At 42.4% G+C, this 20,620-nt stretch overlaps 1 long non-coding RNA gene across 1 annotated transcript; it reads right to left on the bottom strand.

Moving 5' to 3' along the window:
* Positions 1–16,121: 16,121 nt before the first annotated feature.
* LOC122027496 lies at positions 16,122–18,421 on the bottom strand. Its single transcript, XR_006124428.1, has 2 exons — positions 18,033–18,421; positions 16,122–16,401 (listed from the first exon to the last, which is right to left on the bottom strand). It is a non-coding gene; the product is annotated as an uncharacterized LOC122027496 (long non-coding RNA).
* Between the last annotated feature and the right edge of the window lie 2,199 nt (positions 18,422–20,620).

The raw sequence follows: 20,620 nt of genomic DNA, 5'->3' as shown, positions 1-20,620 counted from the left end.
GACTTATTGTCTTTGATATGCTTAGTAGTGAAATTAACAATTTGCATTAATTGTGTTTTCTTATTTGTTTCGGTTAATCACTACCCGATACATGTTACCTGCTTGATTGATTGTTTGTTTGCATCTCGTATTGATACCTATCTGATTTCACATGCTCATGGGTAGTGATATAACCATGTTTTACCCTGTCAGGACCTAGGTTTGATACCTTATTTGATCAGTATACCTTGATATGATTTATTTACTTTGGTGCACATTATTATATGTCCAGAGATTGATTTAGCATATTACCATGCTTAGTGACATGCACCATTCGCATGATTGCATGCTGTGTGAGAGATTGCTCCATTATTGTCGAGCACTTTGCCAGTTTTCATCACTGTTCGGTGCTCCGTTGTGACGCTCATGGGTAGCGTGACACAACGTGGTAGCACATCAGTTTGACTCTTCCAGTGCTCCGTTGGTCCGCTCATGGGTAGTGTGACGCAGCGTGTAGCACGTTAGAGATCCCTCCCCGTCATAGCGTACCAGGAGATGAGAACATTACGCTCCCCATTTATGATTTGGGGTAGGAGTACGTGTGTACTCCGACAGCATCCCGTCCACTCGGTCACTCATCAGGGGTAGTGATGCAGAGTGCACGGTCGTCACAACCCTACCCACTCGGTCCCACTTTTGTTGTGAGTTGGCTGACTGGCGTCAGGGGTGACCATGACATTGGCATCATAGGCATGATGCATTCATTGTTTGTGATTGTGTTTGCTGCATTTATATGCTGCATATTGTTTGGATACCTATGTTTGACATGGATACAGGTCTTTCAGACTGTTTGTCCTTATACCGGGTCCTGGTTAGTACAGATTCTCTCCTGCCTACTTCGGTTTGCATTTATCTTTATTTTTATCAGGAGACTGTACACATGATTAGTGCTAGGTGTTATTTCTTTACTTTACATATCAATTGTACCTGCTGAGTGTTGGACTCACCCCGCCTCCATTGTTGATATTTTCATGTTGATGCTGTCAGGAGAGAGTTCCAGTTGCTGGTCCCTGCAGACCTCGAGGATATGATTGGTTTTCTTTTGGTTTCTTTTCTGTTCTAGACTGTTTCGAACTTGTTATGTTTTGGATCATTTTACTTGTGGACATTGTATGGATTTTATTATGTCGATGGATTTGGATTTGGATTTATTCTACTACATGCCTGCCTGGACGGCAGAAGAGGTGAGTTCATCGGATTTGAGCTTTACGAGCGTAGTTGAGTAGGGTTGATTTCGAGTCAGGGTATTACTATTCTGTTTACTTATTATATAAACTGCGTGGAATTTGTGGTTGTATTTTTATTGTTTTTATTATTCCAGCCGCCTGTGGCTGAGGTATGTGAGTATGTAGAAAAGTTTCAGATTGTCCACCGTACTGGGGAGATGCTGCCGAAATTTTCTCGGACAGGGACTCCTCTGGGGCGTGACAATTTAGTGGTATCAGAGCTTAAGTTTTGCGATTTTTGTTTTCGTATTTTGGAATAACCTGATACCAATTTATTTGGTATCAGAGCGCCAAGTTTGGCGATACTTGTTTGGTTTCCGTGTGTTGGATTTTGAGATTTATCTGATACCAATTTATTGGTATCAGAGCAGGGTTTTGATACCTACTTTTGGTGTTCTGGAGATTTATCGGATACCTGTTGTTGGTATTCTGGATATTTGGGTTAGCCAGGTTTGTGAGGCAAACTGGGCATTTTTCAGATTTTCGATATGGTTATGTTTCGGATTTCCGTTTCGGATTTATTTGGATTTCCGGCGATATTCTCTTTCAAAATTTTGAGGTCAAAAGTTGGGGACTGGACAGCGACTGAACATCTCCAGACAGCAAATAGGTATGATGTTTATTTTAAGATTTTTATACTTGTTGTAATATCTGTAATTTAATTTAACATATATGAGATGATCTACTCGTATTGCTGCAAGACGTGGTGCTGGACGACCACGTGCGAGGACCACGGGATCTCTGGATATGCCAGAGATGCCCACGAGCCTCGCTGGGCCGTGGACTCGATCTTGTGGGCATGTTGGGCTTCAGACCTCGACGGCTCCTATAGAGGTACCTACCTCGGTTGTGCCGAGCGCACCTATCCTACAGAGTTCCGGACCATCGAGGGTACCATTGGCGTGCATTCGACATCCGCTCTAAGCCCACACAGTATTCGATCACCACCGCCACTGGATCTGATGTACCCGACACCGGGCTGTGCCCCAAAGGCCTATAGTAGCAGAAATGCACCATATCCCGTACCATTACCTCACCGTACCTCCCTACCACTTATGTTCACCGGCGGTACCAGACGACTTATGCTTGATATACTGACCGGAGTTCCTCCTTACATTTATTCCGCGGTACCACCGTAGTATCAGCCCAGTGTTTCGCGATTCTCGCGGTAGTCCCGAGCATAGCTCATCGATATTGTCCGAGCTAGGATTCGGCAGATCGAGTCGATGAAGACTCGCTTTACTCTTTTCTGCGGAGATCTCGATTCGAGTATGGCTCTGTCATGGATAGAGACTATGGAGCGAACTTTCTTCTATATGGCTTGCTCCGAGTGGGAGAAAGCGGATGGCTGCCTACCATTTATGGGATGAAGCTAATGCACGTGGATTACTCGGTTCTATTATTGGTGGCGCAACGTCACGTGGCGAGGTTGAGAGAGGCTTTGAGAGCCGCTTCTTTCCACCGCCTTATCGATGGCTCGCGACGAGTGATTTTATGAGTCGAGGCGGAACAACCGCCGATGAGTATAATATCAATTCCACCGGTTGGCTAAGTTTTGTCCAGAGTTAGTCGGAGGGCGAACTCGCATCTGATTTATTCGGGGCGGATGGTTATCTCGCATGTACGGCTCGGTTTAGATCACATCTTACTCTAATGCACTGGATCGAGCTTTGATGATAGAGTTACCTCAGCAGACAGCATATCCGGACAGGAAAAGAAAGCATACGGGTCAGACATCAGGGCAGATCCAGCAGACACAGGCGACAGGACAGCATCAGAGTAGTCGCAGACGGTCAGGTCAGAGTTCTTCTGGGGTATCTCGTAGGCCTCAGAAGTCAGGACAGTCTTCCTCAGGACGTTTCCGGTCTCCTCGGCAGGATCGGAAACAGTCCACCAGCGATATACAGTGTTTCCGATGTGGTTCCAGAGACCACATCACTTCAGCCTGCACTTTGGAACAGTCAGTTTGCTTTTATTGCAAACTGCCTGGGCACCAGAGCCGAGATTGTCAGCTGAAGGCTCAGCACACGGCTTCCGGAGGGTCAGAGCAGAGGGGACAGTCTAGTCAGTCAGTGTCACGACGAGGAGGGCAAAGATTCTCACCCTCACAGCGTCAGCAGGGAGCAGCTCCCTCAGCAGCAGCATTTGGCAAGCTTGGACAGGAGTACTCCAGTGCTTCTGTAGCACCCCAGAGTTTTGTTCCAGGACCTTATTATCCGACTCAGGGGCAGTACCAGACTCAGTCCCAGCCAGCTGCACAGTATCAGTCACCATCCTCTCAGTCTTCTCTGGCACATTGTCCAGCAGCGCCTCAGTGGCAGGCTTCTGCCCAGCCGCAGCAGCCGCTGGCAGCGTTACCACCTCCTCCTCCGCCAGAGACTGGACGTGTTCATGCGATTACCAGAGAGGATGCGCAGCGAGCCGACGGATCCATTTTCCGTGGTATGATTTCCATTTATGCATTTTCCGCTGATATATTGATTGATACTGGTAGCTCGCACTCTTTTATATCCCGTACCTTTATGCGGGAGATTGGTAGATTGCAGCGATTGACTGTCTCCCTACCGTCCGGTGATACATTAGACGTCACCCAGGAGGTCAGAGGTTGCCCGTTAGACTTTGGCAACATGACACTTACGGTAGATCTTCTAGTATTGGAGATGATCGAGTTTGATATCATTCTTGGCATGGATTGGCTGTCAGTATATCATGCTACCGTTGATTGCCAGACAAGGGTGGTCACTTTTCGGCCTTCGAACCAACCCTCGTGGAGTTTCACTGGCATCAGAGATGACGGCATCTCGATTATTTCGGCGATTCAGGCGCAGAAGCTGCTGTCTCACGGCTGTCATGGTTTCTTATTATCTCTGATTAGTACTGAGGACAGTAGTAGTTCGCAGCTCTCCGATGTTTCTGTAGTCCGAGAGTATCCAGATGTATTCCCTGAGGAGCTTCCTGGTTTTCCTCCCAGAAGGCCAGTGGAGTTTACTAATGAGCTGATTCTGGGAACCTCACCAACATCGAAAGCTCCGTATCGTATGGCACCAAAAGAGTTGAACGAGCTGAAGGTTCAACTCCAGGGGCTTTTAGACAGGGGATTCATTCGCCCTAGTATTTCCCCATGGGGTTCTCCGGTATTATTTGTCAAGAAAAAGGACGGCACCATGAGGTTATGTATTGACTACATACAGCTGAATGCAGTGACCGTCAGAAATAAATATCCTTTACCACGGATCGAGGATTTGTTTGATCAGCTCAGAGGTACAGCAGTGTATTCTAAGATTGATCTGCGATCCGGATATCATCAGTTGAGGGTCAGAGACTCAGATATCCAGAAGACAGCTTTCCGTACCAGATACGGTCATTATGAGTTTTTGGTAATGCCATTTGGGCTTACCAATGCTCCAGCGGTGTTTATGGACTTGATGAACCGCATTTTTCTTGAGTATCTGGATCAGTTTGTTATCATTTTCATTGATGACATATTGGTCTATTCGCATTCCGAGGAGGAGCATGCACGATCTTCGGATAGTCTTGAGATTCTTAGACGACATCACGCCAAGTTTAGCAAGTGTGCATTCGCTATCCTCGATCGGTTTTCGGGACACGTGGTTTCTAGCGGGGTATTTCAGTTGATCCTCGAAGATCAAGGTCGCACCACGGTTAGCGGACCGGCCGGTCAAGAGATCTGCGGTCAGGACTAGCAGGATATTACCGACATTTTGTGGAGGGTTTCTCGCGTATTGCTATGCCGCTGACACGCCTTACCAGGAAAGGCATGAAGTTCATGTGGTCAGAGGATTGCTAGACCAGTTTTCAGGAGCTGAAACGGAGATTAGTGTCGGCTCCAGTTTTGGTTTTACCTTCTGGAGAGGATGGATTTGTACTCTACACCGACGCTTCTCTACAGGGTTTGGGTGCTGTTCTGATGCAGCACGGCAGAGTAGTCTCTTATGCTTCTCGTCAGCTGAAGGAGCATGAGAAGAACTACCCAGTTCATGACCTGGAGTTAGCTGCCATTATCTTTGCTCTGAAGCTTTGGCGGCATCATTTATACGGTATTACATTTGAGATTCTCACTGATCATAAGAGTCTCAAATATATTTTCACTCAGAAGGAGCTTAATCTCCGACAAAGGAGATGGATGGAGTTCTTGAAAGATTACGATTGTACCATTAGCTACCACCCGGGTAAAGCTAATGTGGTTGCCGATGCACTCAGCAGGAAGTCCAGAGGGACTTTGGCTTGCCACCGGACTTCAGTCACAGACTTGATTCAGAGTTTTTCTGAGTTAGACCTGGAGGAGCAGGGATCTACAGAGCAGGGTATTCTTGTTGGGTTCGTCGGGCCGCGAAAACCGCTTTTTCGCGTCGCGGAAACCCCGAGTCACCCAAAGCCGTAGATCAGTGCAAAGATTCGTAAACAAAACTTTTCGAAAAACCTTTTCTTGTACGAGTTTGTAAAACCTTTAGATCTACACTAGATAAGGGTTATACCTTCGAAGCGTGCCTTTCGCTTATCCCGCTCGTCCAAGGAGTTGCCGGATCTCTAGACCGTCAAGCGTCGGTCCTCTAGAAGTATCCACACGGACACGTAGGTGGAGAAAACCTCACACAAAGGTGTGCTAGCACCTTGGTGAGATTCGGCCAAGAAAGGAGGAGAGGGAGAGGGAGAGCTTGAGAGGAAGAAGGAAGAAGATGCACACAAGTGAATGAAAAATGAATTCACATCAATTCACAAAGTGGCCGGCCACTTTCTTCTAGTGTAACTCCCCATTAAATGCAATTAATGTGAAGTTAATAATAAAATGGCTTTGTAACTTCCATGAGGTGGCATCCATGATGATGTGGAATATCATCATTGGTCCACCTAATGCCAACTCACCAATGAGGTGGCAAAAAGGTCAAGTCAAAATTGACCTTTGGTCTTCCTTCTCTAGTCAAGTCAAACTTGACTCAATCTCTACCATGGTTGATCTAATCCAACCATTTGATTCGAGCCAATTTAATATAATGAATCTAATTCATTAAATTAAATTGATTTAATAAGTCATAATTTAAATTAGACTTATTAAATACATGAATCAACTTGAGTCGAACTCAAGTTAGCCCAATTAGGATTACTCTTAATCCAATTTGATTTATCAAATAAATCTAATCCTCTTGGTTCATCATATGAACCTAATCTCCATCTATTTGTCCTAAGTGTGTGACCCTATAGGTTCTTGTAACGTTGGCAATGCCCTAAACCCATTTAGGAGCATAAGTAATGAGCGGTATCTAGCAACACATCATTACTACCCAAGTTACAAGAATGTCGAGATCCAACATCACCTTGTGACTACTAATTGTGACTCCTCACAAAATAATGACAAGTGTCCTTCTATCCTAGACATCTAGATTGATCAATGTGAGGCATAGACCGTGTCATCCTCTAATCAATCTAAATCTTGAACTCCAAGTAGACTCACTCGATCAAATGAGCTCAACATCTAATGTTGACTCATTTGGGCATGGCCATGCACTTAGTGGTCTCACTCTATCAAGAATAGCGATGTCGCTCCCGTCATATGGGAGGGATAGATCCCATCTACATCACTCACATCCCTCTTCATAATTCGTTACATACCCAGTAATCGCCTTTATAGTCCACCCAGTTACGGGTGACGTTTGACGAAACTAAAGTACATAACTCCTTATGTAGGGATCCATGGTGACTTCAGGTCTAAGGACTAATAGTCATACTAATAGCCAATAAGAAAGTATATGACACTCATATAACAATCCATGATACTTTCTCATGGCGGGTCATTCATTATACATTCTCTAATGCATACCCATGTGTCAGCTTGATATCTCTATATCCATGACTTGTGAGATCAAGTCATCGAGCTGACCTACATGCTAGTCTTATTGTATTAACATTGTCCCTGAATGCTAATACTCGACTAGGAATGATTTAGAGTAGTGTTCCCTATATCATCTCACTATCGATTCAACTAATCGATTGATATAGGTATGAACCTTCTACTCAAGGACGCTATTATACTTAGTCTATTTGGCACTAATATAAATAAGTATAATAACCAAACAAATGCCTTTATTAATATACAAGAATATGATATACATGAGTCCATACAATCATCAAATGATTGGCTCTAGGGCTCTAACTAACAATTCTTGTTACTATGGTTGCTCAGTCGTCGATCAGGACGAAGATCCGAGAGGCACAGGCTGGTGATTAGCATTTGCAGTTCATTAGCAGTCAGATAGCTTCCGGGCAGCAGACCGAGTTTACACGAGACGAGGAGGGTATTATATACTTCCGAGGCAGATTATGCGTACCTCAGTCTCATCCGGTCTTACAGGAGCTACTCCAGGAGGCACACCGTTCTTGATTTGCGATCCATCCAGGCGGGACCCGTATGTATCGAGACTTGAGGCGTTCCTACTGGTGGAACGACATGAAGAAAGACATCACGGATTTCGTAGCTAGATGTCTTGTCTATCAGCAGGTGAAGGCTGAACACCAGAGACCTGCAGGATTACTTCAGTGGATTCCTATTCCTGAGTGGAAGTGGGATCACATTACCATGGACTTTGTGGTAGGGTTGCCGAGGACACGACGAGGTCACGACGCGATTTGGGTAATCGTTGATCGATTAACTAAATCTGCACACTTCTTAGCGATTCAGATGACTGATTCCCTGGATCGATTGGCAGATCTGTATTGCCGAGAGATCATCAGACTACATGGTGTTCCGTTGAGTATCATTTCGGATAGAGATCCACTGTTCACATCTCGTTTCTGGTAGAGTCTACAGCAGGCCTTGGGCACACAACTCTGTTTTAGTACAGCTTTCCATCCACAGACAGATGGATAGTCAGAGCGGACCATTCAGACTTTAGAGGATCTGCTGAGGTCATGTGTTATGGATTTCGGAGGCAGTTGGGAGGACCACTTGCCGTTGGTAGAGTTTGTCTACAACAACAACTTTCATTCGGCTATCCAGATGGCACCGTTTGAGGCGTTGTATGGTAGACCTTGTCGGACACCCGTCCTTTGGGATGAGGTTGGAGAGGCCCAGTTGTTGGGACCTCATAGAGTTCAGCAGGATGCAGAGTTGGTCCGTACTATCAGACGGAGGATGTCAGAGGCGCAGGACTGCCAGAAGAGTTATGCTGATCGGAGACGCAGACCACTAGAGTTCTCTGTTGGCGACCATGTATTTCTGTGAGTTTCACCCACGAAAGGGGTGAAGAGATTTGGCCTCAGAGGTAAGCTAGCTCCGCGGTACATTGGCCCTTTCGAGATCTTGGAGAGGATCGGAGCGGTAGCTTACAGACTGGCACTACCACCGTCCCTGTCAGGCGTTCACGATGTATTCCACGTATCTATGCTGCGGAGATAGGTGCCCGACCCGACGCATGTGCTGGCAGATATTCCAGTTCCAGTACAACCTGACATTACTTATGAGGAGGTTCCGGTACGGATTCTCGACCGGAAAGAGCGTTAGTTGCGGAACAAGACTATCCGGCTGGTTAAAGTCGGATGGCAGCATCATTCGGACGAGGAGGCTACTTGGGAGCTCGAGGATACTATCCGAGCTCGATATCCCCATCTTTTCACCTGAGGTATGTGATTTAGTTTACCGTTCAGCATTTATACTTTTTGTCTGTTATTAGTACTTGCTGATGGTAGATAACGAAATTTGGGGACCAAATTTTTATTAGTGGGGGAGAATGTAAAATACTGGAAATAGGCGAATATTAATAAGGGAATTTTTCGGAATTTTTGAAAAAATTTCGAGAATTTTTCGGAGCTCGTACGGACAAGTTGACGGGGATATATAAAAAAAAACGGGGCCCGGAAAAGCCTGTTTAGGCTACCCCATTTTAATGAGGAAAAGTTGATTTTCCTTTTCCTTTTAAAATTCTTTTTTTTTTTCTCTTCCTCGCCGAAACTGTCCGTGCGCCCTCTTCCCTTCTCTCACGTCGATTTCCTCTCAGCCTCTTCTTGCCCTAACCAGCGCCGCAATAACCGCCGCTGTCGCCTCCCGATTCCCTTTCCCCCTTCTCTGATCCGACGAGCCACCGCCGACCCAAGTCTTCTTCTTCTTCCTCCCTGTCCAAGCGGCGGCGACGCGCGAGCACCAGCCGAACCAAGCCCTCCTTGCCCTAATCGCCGAGCCCTAGGTGTCGGCGACGCCCCCTCCTCACTGCCGCCGTGACGCCAAGCGCCACTGCACAGAGCCGACGCCCTTTCCCCTCTTCGGACCTGCACGCCGACGCTGAACCACCGGTCATGGGACCACCAGAGGCGATCGCTCTTCCTCTGGCCGGCACTTGAGCCGTCGCCGGTGCTCTAGCACCCTGGTTACCGCCGTACCTCAATCCGAGCAGAGCCGAACCTTTCCTTCTGCCATAGCCGAGCCTCACCCCTTGCATGAGTTGCTGCCTTGGGTTCTACCGAGCCTTTGGTTTAGGGTAAGTTGTTGGTTTAAAGACTGTGAATTTAATGTTAAGGTTTGATTCATAGAGGTGAATGTATTGACTACGAATTTTGGGTGTTTGATGTATAGGTTAGTGGTTAAATCTAGTACCAGCCATAGTTTTGGCAACGGGTGCATCCTCGATAAATTAACGACAAAGTATACGAATTTGGGTGAGTTTTGGAATTTGGTAAATTGCAGGCTTGTGATATGTTTTGTGGTGAATTAGGATTTACATGGTTAAATGTTGTTCACCTTGATCGTTAGGGTTAATCTGAACGAAGGAAATATTTAGGGTTTTGCTCTGAATTGTTGTTAAGGATTTTATTTAGCTATTCGTTTGGAGTATAGCTAAATAAAAAGATTTATTTGTTTGACACAGGACTTTGATTCAAGACGAGTATTTCGATTTGTCGGACTGGACCATTTCGATTGGAGGCGGGTACTTTTGACTTATTGTCTTTGATATGCTTAGTAGTGAAATTAATAATTTGCATTAATTGTGCTTTCTTATTTGTTTCAGTTAATCACTACCCGATACATGTTACCTGCTTGATTGATTGTTTGTTTGCATCTCGTATTGATACCTATCTGATTTCACATGCTCATGGGTAGTGATATAACCATGTTTTACCCTGTCAGGACCTAGGTTTGATACCTTATTTGATCAGTATACCTTGATATGATTTATTTACTTTGGTGCACATTATTATATGTCCAGAGATTGATTTAGCATATTACCATGCTTAGTGACATGCACCATTCGCATGATTGCATGCTGTGTGAGAGATTGCTCCATTATTGTCGAGCACTTTGCCAGTTTTCATCACTGTTCGGTGCTCCGTTGTGACGCTCATGGGTAGCGTGACACAACGTGGTAGCACATCAGTTTGACTCTTCCAGTGCTCCGTTGGTCCGCTCATGGGTAGTGTGACGCAGCGTGTAGCACGTTAGAGATCCCTCCCCGTCATAGCGTACCAGGAGATGAGAACATTACGCTCCCCATTTATGATTTGGGGTAGGAGTACGTGTGTACTCCGACAGCATCCCGTCCACTCGGTCACTCATCAGGGGTAGTGATGCAGAGTGCACGGTCGTCACAACCCTACCCACTCGGTCCCACTTTTGTTGTGAGTTGGCTGACTGGCGTCAGGGGTGACCATGACATTGGCATCATAGGCATGATGCATTCATTGTTTGTGATTGTGTTTGCTGCATTTATATGCTGCATATTGTTTGGATACCTATGTTTGACATGGATACAGGTCTTCTATACCTTTCAGACTGTTTGTCCTTATACCGGGTCCTGGTTAGTACAGATTCTCTCCTGCCTACTTCGGTTTGCATTTATCTTTATTTTTATCAGGAGACTGTACACATGATTAGTGCTAGGTGTTATTTCTTTACTTTACATATCAATTGTACCTGCTGAGTGTTGGACTCACCCCGCCTCCATTGTTGATATTTTCATGTTGATGCTGTCAGGAGAGAGTTCCAGTTGCTGGTCCCTGCAGACCTCGAGGATATGATTGGTTTTCTTTTGGTTTATTTTCTATTCTAGACTGTTTCGAACTTGTTATGTTTTGGATCATTTTACTTGTGGACATTGTATGGATTTTATTATGTCGATGGATTTGGATTTGGATTTATTCTACTACATGCCTGCCTGGATGGCAGAAGAGGTGAGTTCATCGGATTTGAGCTTTACGAGCGTAGTTGAGTAGGGTTGATTTCGAGTCAGGGTATTACTATTCTGTTTACTTATTATATAAACTGCGTGGAATGTGTGGTTGTATTTATATTGTTTTTATTATTCCAGCCGCCTGTGGGTGAGGTATGTGAGTATGTAGAAAAGTTTCAGATTGTCCATCGTACAGGGGAGATGCTGCCGAAATTTTCTCGGACAGGGACTCCTCTGGGGTGTGACATTGTTATTATATTTGGATTAAGAGCACACACTTCCATAATAATTGAGGTCTTTGTTCCTTTATAAAGTCAGTATAAAAAGAAACGACCTCTAATGGTCCTACTCAATACACTCTAAGTGTACTAGTGTAATTATATAGTTAAGATAAACTAATACTTAATTACACTACGACCTTCCAATGGTTTGTTCCTTTCCATCTTGGTCGTGAGCTACTGTTTATAAATTATAAGGTACTGATAACATGATCCTCTGTGTGTGACACCACACACCATGTTATCTACAATATAAATTAATTGAACAACTACATTTATCATAAATGTAGACATTTGGCCAATGCGATTCTTATTTTAGATAAATGTTTATACCAAAAGCTAGGCTTTTAGTATACATCCTAGCAATAATAACAAGCACATATACTCAATATTCATTTCTTTAATTTATCAAAGGATACGATTCAGTTCGATAAATCAATAGGCCGATAAGTTGGGAAATGGTATTATTTATATGGTGTGTTATTGATTATAGAATGAAACTGTATCCTAGTAATCTAGGTTGATGATGTCCCCAAGAGGAGCTCATAAGGATTGTCATGTAAACCCTGCAGGTGGACTTAGTCCGACATGACGATAAAGTTGAGTGGTACTACTTTTGGAGCTAGATATTAATTAAGTGAGTTGTCAGTAACTCATTTAATTAGTGGACATTCTATATCTTAAACACAGGGATACTAACACACTCATGATAAGAAGGAGCCCATATAGTAATATGGGATTAGTGCGGTAGTTCAATAATAACTCTTTAGTGGAATGAGATATTATTGATGAACTCGAGTTGGATGTTCGGGGCGAACACGAGAAGCTCAAGTTCATCGGGAGACCAAAACCAATTCCTCCTCTCGGTCCCTGTCGTAGCCTCTTATTTATGAAGTCTTATACACACCCATACCCACCTTCTTACCCACCTTATGGTGGCCGGCCAAGCCTAGCTTGGAGCCCAAGCTAGGGTCAGCCAAACCAAGGTGAGTTGGTGGCCGACACTAGCTTGAACCCAAGCTTAGGTGGCCGACCAGAATAAATTAAAAGAATTTTATTTTTAAAATATTTTCTTATGTGGAAGCCATGATTTTAAAAGAGAGTTTAAAATTTAAATATTTTCTCTTATAGTTTTCTACAAAAGATTAAGAGAAAGGTTTGATATCTTTCCTTATTTGTAGTTAAAAGGGAGATTTTAATTTTTGATAAAACTTTCCTTTTATGTAACTATCCTCATGATTTTAAAAGAGAGTTTTAAAATTAAACCTTTCCTTTTATAGTTTCTAGAAAAGATTAAGAGAAAAGATTTGATATATTTCCTTATTTGTATATTGAAAGGAAGATTTTAATTTTGAGAAAACTTTCCTTTTTGTAATCATCCACATGTTGTAATAGAGAGATTTTAATTTATAAAAGTTTCCTTTTATAACCAACCATGAAGGGAATTTTTAAAGAGAAATTTTATTTTTTAAAATTTTCGGAAACAAATTAGGAAGTTTTAATTTTGTGTTTCAAACTTTCCTTGTTTGGAGGAATTGAGGTGGTCGTCCACATTGATAGAGAAAAGGAAATTTTTTTTAATCAATTAAATTTTCCTTTCTATGGCAAAGAAAATAAGGAAGTTTTTATTAAAACTTTCCTTATTTGTCAATAACAAGGAATATAAAAGAGAGGGTAAAGGTGCCTCACCTCATAAGAACATACATCTAGTATTCCTCTCTTCTCTTCCTTGTGGTGGCCGGCCCTCCCTCTCTTCTTCCTCTTCCCCTTTTCTTCTTCCTTGGCCAGCGGCATCAATTCTCTAGGAGACCCTTGGTGGCTGGATTTTGCTTGGAGAAGAAGTAGAGAAAGGAGACTTTGTTTCTTTGCATCCCTTAGAGCTTGGTTGGTAGCTGAAGACCTTCATCTCTAGAAGATTCTTGGTGGCCAAAATTTGCAAGGAAAAGAAGAAGGCTTGGGTGGATTCTCATCTAGGTAGATCGTCGCCCACACGATGCCCGAGATAAGAAGAGGAATACGACAGAAGATCGTGAGGTCTATAAGCTATAAAAGGTATAACTAGTTATTAGTTTCTGCATCATAACTAGTTCATCCTTTTATTTAGATCTTGAAATACCAAACACAAGAGGCTAATGAATTTAGGTTATCGAATTTAAGTTTTTGATTTTGTGTTTCTTTTATTTTTCGAACTTGTGATTCGATTGTTCTTTTTGGTTAAACCTAGGGTTACTATAAGGAAATTAAATATTAAATTTCGTTGAAAGGCTTTGTCTAAGAAGTGGTGGATGCTCCTATACCCAAGAAGGCCTAGTGCCTCACCATGTTTAACCTGGAAGCCAATCTCTGAAATTAATATTTAATTGAATTTTTAACATGGGTGGATTTGGATCAATAATGTTAAGCATCGTTTGCGATCCAATTCTAAACCACTAAGAATAGATAAGTTGACTTTGGAATCAATAATGTTAAGTTTTGGTTGTGATTCCAAATTTAATTTCTAAAGAACACAATAGGTTGTTAGGAATGGTTCAGGACTTGCACAAAATTTTTGTACAGGGGAGCCGATATGATATTCCCAGTAGCAACCAATAATTGGTATCAAAGCTAGGGTTTGCTTCTGTGTGTTTGGTTTTCAGTTTAATTATACACATGTCATACATAATTTAGGCAGGATAATAATAGGATATGCTAACTCTGTGGTTGCAGGCTCCAACTATTATGGTTTATAGTGATTGTGTGTGATTGGACCTTGGACATGTCAAGGACATTTTATGTGTGTGCATGATTGTATGTATTAAATACAGCAGGAGCTGTATTAGTTTTAGGATTTTACGTTTTTATTTTGATCTAGATTACATGTACATTCCTTTGTGGAATATAGGATCGATATATGTAAAATTCTATTTTTGTCGCGGATCGTATCCTTGCGAGGCGTGGTACTATTTGTGGACCAAAGGCGTAGTGGAAAAAGAAGCAAGATAGATGCGACGACTAGACCCGATTGTGGTGGCTAAAGATGGTAGCAGCTAGGGTTGGCAGCACATGGAGGATAGTGATGGAAAAGGCCATAATAGTTGGAAAATTGTTTTTTCATATTTATTGCTTTATTTGCTGTGATGTGTGTATGAATGTTAAAATTCCTCACCTTAAATAACTAAGTGGGAGAGGGATTAGTAAATAAATTCCACGGTCTCCATTACTGGTTTGTAAGTGATGCAACAAACTTGGGAGTTGGCTCTGAGTGTCTCCCTCTACAACGGATGAGTTTGTTTGCGGATCACTAGGTCAAACTTCCTTTATGGATGGTTATAGGAAATTATTTAGGAGCGTGTGATCTTCTCCAACTGAAGGGGCACAATCCTATTTAATGGACTAAGTATCAAGTAATGGTACATACTTAGAAACATTTAATAGTATCCTCCCCAACAGAGTCACTGCTATTATTTGTGTGACCAAAGGAATACCAACTATTAATTTTATTCATCATAAAGTTAGGATGACAAGATAATAAAATTAATGGGTAAAACCTCCTCTTACAAATGTTGAATTTGTATACGTCCACACTAACGTGGCATGCAAAATTCACGGTATTTTGAGGTGTTGGTAAATTTAAATAATATTGTTCGAGGAATCAATATTATTCTAAATTTAGACTCTTGACCAAATGTTTTTTTGTGATTCTTAGGATGACTTTCAACCCACTGGCTATTATACTGAAAGAGAACATACTTACTGGTCCCTATTACATAGATTGGAAAAGAAACCTGGACATTGTCCTAACTACTGAAGGCTATAAGTTTGTACTGTTAGAGGTCTGCCCTAATGTGCCTAATAGCGATTCTAGTGAAGAGGAGATTGAGTATTATAGGAAATGAGTCAAGGCAAATGAGATGGCGCGGAGTTACATTTGGCTTTTATATCAAATGTGCTGCAACATCAGCATCAGACCACGCCTACTGCCCATGACATGATGTACAATCTCAAGGAACTCTTCGGACACTAGAATCGGGCTGACAAGCAAGATTGTATGATCTCTAGGTACTAGACTAAGAGCAGGAATGAAGAAGCTGAAAGGCAAGTGCTTCATTTGCAAGCAGTCTGGACATTTGTAAGCGGGCTGTCCTCGTAGGAAAAGAACAATATAGGTATATTGTCACGCCCCCAGAGGAGTCCCTGTCCGAAGAAATTTCGGCAGCACCTCACCTATACGGCGGACAATATGAAACATTACTACATACAGAATATACATCAGCCACACTCGACTGGAATATATGCACAAATAGAAACAACATAACACGTAATTTAATATACTCAGCCTACCCGGCTGGACAAAATGAAATAACACATAACCACCATCTATAACCATCAGCCTAAACGGCTGGAACAAAATAGAAACACATACAGCGGAAGACAGAACGATAAATACTCAGCCTACACGGCTGGATGTAAACGCAGCGGAAATCACAAAAAGAAAACAAATGTATGACCGACAAAGTCACTAACAGAATTACCTACAACCACCAGACTAGACTCCATAATCCATATCGAAGCATACAATACCAAGTTCACAAAACCAAAACATAAATAGCGTTAGTAACTAAAACCAGAAAAAGAAACTATCCTCGAGTGTGTCGTGGGACTGGCAGCTGGGACTCTCCAAGCATCCATGACTCATCTACCTGTTACCTGGCGAAAGAAAACCATTTTACGGGGTGGTGAGTATTGGAACTCAGCGGGTAAGGAAAGAGATAGTGCATGAACATAACATATAACTAGAAAGTGAGCCAAGAGTATACAGTCTCATAAAAGAAATAGCAGATACTACAATAGAACCAAAATAAACACCCATACCTGAAACCATATCCTAGGCTAGGTATAGTAGGACAGAACTGGTACTAATCTGCTACAGTACTACTCATAACTACAGAGACAACAAGCAAGGTATATACAAGCAATAACAGCGTATGTAAACAACAGCAGTAAATAAGCAATAACAGCATATATAAACAACAGCAGCCCAAGCAAATATAATAACAGCGTATGCACGGATGGCCACTCCCGCCCACCTCTCCGCACCATGACCCCTGTATGGTCGAGAGGCCGGGTCAGTGACAGACTGTACACCACTCCAGCTACCACCCACACAAGTGGCCGAGGGGACAGTTGCATAGCAGCTAACTAGCTACATCTGCGATGGGGTCCCTGCTGCTCGTACTCCAGCTACCACTCACACGAGTGGCCGAGTGCGGCACGACAGGACAAGCGGCATCAACTCCAGCTACCACTCTCACGAGTGGCCGTGGATGCGGCATGCATGCAATGACATGATGCGAACAATGCAACAGTCATCATATATATATAGGCAGAAACAGGTATGCTACATGAAGCCAGCATGCTCAATATAGTACATAAATAAACAACAATTAAAGCATACAAATATGATATTTAATACCTGCTACTGATCATGGACAACAACAAGAGACTGTATGAATATAAAAACGAGTAACTCAAAGGTTTTGAGTGGAAGTATCAAGCATAGGAAAAATTTCGAGTGGAGTCAAGGTAAAGCAATTCTTATCCAAAATAGCTCATGCACTAAGTTCGTAGAACTAGAGAATCAAAGGAAGAAGTACCCGCCTTTAATATATAATCTGAACCGAGGGACGCCCCGTCACGTCAACCGTCTCAATCAACGTCCTGTATCAGCGTAGGCAAAATAAATCACTAAAAGTTCTAATACAAGTGAATGATGTAGTGAATGGGACCCAAGGAAATACCACAAGGAACCATAGCAAAAATTTTCAAATCTCCCCTAAATCCAAAACTAATTTTGCCAAGACAGAAACCTCATCAAGGTTGATTCACCAGATCCAAATCGATCTCGAAACTAAAGCCTACCTTGAAGAAGTAATAACAATAACCCAACTCGGTTCACAACCTTTAAACCTGTTAAATCTTTCCAAACAATCCAACTATCATGAAAAATCGAGGTCCACCACTAGAACTAAATTTCAAGCACTTCCCAAATTCTGACCGGGAATTCCACCATCAAGGAGCAACAAATTCCACATTGAAACCCATCCTCAAATTCACCAAATTTTTGGCCGGGAACTCAACATCAAGGAGAACCGAATTCCATACAAAGAAACCTCCAAACCGTTACCCATGAATCAAAACCATGCTATGCAATCAACAAAAAAAAACCAATCAAAATTCCTCAAATCCGAAACAGAAAAATCAAGAAATCCTTGTGCAGAACCAGGCATCATCCGTATCATGTTGTAACCTACAGAAAGAAACATTCATCTCATACTTACGGAGGGAATCTACTTGCTGGTTTGGTTAGGGCACGACTTGGAGAGAATCGGCGGCCGCGACTTCGGCTGAGGGTGAGATCGCAAGCTGTGGTGCCCGCGTGAGGGAAAGAAGCCAGAGGCTGTGGCCCGGTGGCTATGGCTCGTCGGAGAAGAAGATCGGCGATGGCTTTGGGAGCAGAAGGTTGCGAGAGGGAGAAGAGGTTCGGCAAGGGCAGAGGGGGCGGCGTCGCGGTGCTCACGCGAAGAGGAGAGCGTCGGCTGTGTGGCTCGCGTGAGGGAAGAGGAGGCCGACGCCCGCGTGGTGCTCGTGCGCGGGTCAGAGAAGAGGCCGGCTGAGCTCGACGAAGGAAAGGGAGGCGCTGTCGTGAGGGCTCGGGAGAGAAGAGGGAGTTCGGCGAGGGAAATTAGGGAGGAGAAAGCAGAAGTTAGGTTTATATAATTAAACCTAGGGTTTAATAAACTAACTTTAGGTTAATTTAATTAATCAACTCCCAATTTAATTGGGATTCCCAACAGATCTCCTCCGAGCCCAATATCTCTATCCCTATAATTATATCATACAAGCTCCAATTAAATCCCAAATTTTTTTTCTAAAAATCCCTGAAAAATCCAATAAAAATATTTGTCAAATAACCCTATTTTTAATTATTATTTAGGTGTCGTATTTTACATTCTCCCCCACTAATAAAAATTTGGTCCCCAAATTTCCTACTCAACTCAGGGAATCCTCATCCAAGGGTAACAACCAAGTAAACAACTTATATCCCACTCTATCATAGTATCATGATCAAATTTCCAATTGTAAGAGATGACTATGTGGGTTATGAGCTCACCCTGCTTCCGCTGTGCTCACTCTACTTTGTGGGTTATGAGAAGCACATAATCCCCCACTAAATAATGAGTCTCATCGACTATAACTAAAAAGAATGGAACTTGAGAATGTATCTAGACCCGTGCTATATCTTAGCTTCCTTAAAGGCACATTACACTTGAAAGAAGAGGTCACATTGGCTTACAACTTAAAATGATTATCACATAGTGCCGATTGGCGCAAATCCATTAGACGAATTGACCCCTTTGGGCTACTATATACCAGCATATTACACTGGATTAGATGAAACTCAGGAGAAGTTATAACCTCTCAAATATATGAAGGTAGCCATTTAGCATTGCAACCACAATGGGGGTATTTAACAAATAGAAAAGGGTACACAGAATAATGCAAGCAATGCTATCAGAACCTATAAATGTGAGAGCTATCCAAAGACCATAAGTTCATTAAGGCATGACTACAATAAAAACCAGAAACTAGATCGACGAAGGTTGATAATATTGGAAAATTGGTGTAGAGTTATTTGACAAATTTCCAAACTACAATGACAATCAACCTGAATACATCAAAATTTCAGTAACTAAAGAATTTTTCCAGAACTTTATATAACCATCTTTATACTATTCAAGACATGCAAACATCTATGGGTAACTTTTTACCAAATGAGTTAACAAAATCTGATGCAGGATTAATTACTCGTATAAATAGTTTACCAATTAGGGAATATTTACATTTACTGTAAGTACATCTTGTTCTTGACATCCTAGGCGGTAACTCTATCGTCAGGATGACCAGTATCACTAGGTAAGGGTCTAGATTCTAGATAACAAGATCACTTTCGTGATCGGCCTGGAATACGATGACTTACAAGCTAAGTGTTATCATGCTAAACTAAATCAGTGAGTATCAAATAGACAGGTATAGAAACAACTGGTCTATCAGTAAAATAAAATAGTGAATACAAAAGGTAAAACCACACTAGAGATGTACCTTACTTCCTATAGCTCGGAGATTCTTGCCGCTGCCTGGTCCCACCACTCGAGAGTCACATCGAGGGTTCAACTTACAAAGGGAAAACCAAACAATCGGAACACCGAAAATCATAAATTGAAATAAGGTCGAAATTTCAAAACACAAAACTAGGCATCACAAAACCTGAGCTCTGATACCACTAAATTGGTATCAGATTAACTCGAAAATCATAACACGAAAAACAAGCATCGCAAACCGGCTTTGATACCACTAAATTGATATCAGATTAACTTAAAATCATAAATCAACACAAGATCGAAACTGCTCTGATACCACTAAATTGGTATCAGATTAACTTAAAAATCATAAATCAAAACAAGATCGAAACTGGCTCTGATACCACTAAATTGGTATCAGATTAACTCGAAAATCCAAAACACTAAAAATAAATCGCAAAATATGAAACATAAAAATAGGCTTCGCAACTTGGCTCTGATACCACAAAATTGGTATCAGATCAACTTGAAAATCCAGCTCACGAAACCTGCTCTGATACCACAAAATTGTCACGCCCCCAGAGGAGTCCCTGTCCGAAGAAATTTCGGCAGCACCTCCCCTGTACGGCGGACAATATGAAACATTACTACATACAGAATATGCATCAGCCACACTCGACTGGAATATATGCACAAATAGAAACAACATAACACGTAATTTAATATACTCAGCCTACCCGGCTGGACAAAATGAAATAACACATAACCACCATCTATAACCATCAGCC

Source organism: Zingiber officinale, chromosome 10A (assembly GCF_018446385.1).
Source record: "Zingiber officinale cultivar Zhangliang chromosome 10A, Zo_v1.1, whole genome shotgun sequence".
Classification (NCBI taxonomy): domain Eukaryota; kingdom Viridiplantae; phylum Streptophyta; class Magnoliopsida; order Zingiberales; family Zingiberaceae; genus Zingiber; species Zingiber officinale.
This window is presented reverse-complemented; position numbering and strand designations above follow the sequence as displayed.